This window comes from Oryzias melastigma, linkage group LG19 (assembly GCF_002922805.2).
Source record: "Oryzias melastigma strain HK-1 linkage group LG19, ASM292280v2, whole genome shotgun sequence".
Classification (NCBI taxonomy): domain Eukaryota; kingdom Metazoa; phylum Chordata; class Actinopteri; order Beloniformes; family Adrianichthyidae; genus Oryzias; species Oryzias melastigma.
In genome coordinates, this window is record NC_050530.1 from 10,405,113 (window position 1) to 10,406,700 (window position 1,588).

Sequence of the window (1,588 nt, forward strand, 5' to 3'; positions counted from 1 at the left end):
TTAACCACTGTGCCACCAGGTGCAGTTCCCTTATGCAAGCGCAAGCAATCCAGAAAAGTTGCTGAACATCATGCTCCTCTCAATCCATCCTTTTTAAATCTAGGCCTACTGGAGGGAACAATGGCAGAAATGTTTGGCCTTTGGAGCTTATGAGCGGGGCCATTGAGGGCCTCGCTGTGGGATCGGATGCAGTGAATTAGTGTAAAGCCTCCATGGAGAATACAGCTGACACGACGACACTTCTGCAGCCTAGCTTTCAGCTGCTGCAACACTGGAACCTAACGTGAAAAGGCTCTGGCACTCGCAACAAGTGAAACCACACCTCCATGGAAAATTAACTTTATTAAAAAGATGAGGCTCCTCACTCAACAGTTATTTATTTTGAAGTTGCATGTAATATTTTTCAAAGTGTAGTCAAAAGTCAAATGCTTATATTGAGGTTTTCTGCAATAATATGTCATTCTGGTGTTAGACTATGGTCACATATCCTAAAATAACAATGCATGGCAGCCTATCCAGCCAGCAAAGCCAAGTGGGCCCCATATAGTTTCAAAGTGGGCAGAAAATGTGGTCTCCCACCTGTGTTTGCCCTTATTAAATGGACATTGGTAGGCTAGCTCCGCTATCCTGCCGCCTGGTGGACAGCGGCGCTTGATAGTTCACTTAGCTTAAACAGCCGAGGATGCTAGCTTGCTACAGAGGAGCTTGATAGCTCAGTGCAGTGGAGCTTGCTAACTTGATAAGGCAGAGCTCACTAGCTCGCTGTAGAGGAGCTCGCTAGCATGCTACAGAGGAGCTGACTAGCTCGCTACAGCAGAGCTCACTTGCAGGTGACACTGTCCACCAGGATGCTGGCTAGCATACCAAGCTAACCCATTGAATCCTCGCTTAAGTCAATGTGGGCAAACACAGGTCGGGCCACCACAGAAACTGCAGACAAACCCAATTGAAACCAACATTTTCACTCACTTTCAAACCATATGGGGGCCACTTGGCCTTGCTGGCTGGGGAATGCAAGTTTTTTATCAAATCCAGAAGGTTGTATTTTTACGCACTGTGTGGTTTTAAGAAAAAACATAAGTAGGGTTTAAGAAAAAATTGAAATTTTGCCGCAACCACATGATTTTTCTTTAAAAGTTGACATTGGTCAGTAGCTATCCGGGCACATTTGGAGGGCGGTATAGTGTCAGGCGGGGATGACATCATTACAAAATCGGGCGACAGTTGGGTGGCCACCAGGAGGCAGCAGCTCTGATTGAAAGTCCGTTCATATCTAGTGCTACCTGCCGCTAGCCTGAGAGTACATAATTGTGTTATTCAAAGCACGTTAGCGCTGGGAGTGGGGTCATCTAGACCCCACAACGCAGCATTCTGAACTGTATCTTTGAGGGATTACACATCAATGTCAGGGTGGACCCCACAAGATAGCACAAGGGCCACCATCTGCATTCACGACAATGCCAACGATTTTCAAAAAAGCATAATTAAATCTTGAAGATTCTACCTCCCCATCACTTGGGGCAGTTGTATTTGTGACAGTAGCATCATTTATAGTTTACTGCAAAAAAAAAAAAATAGTTTTAACATA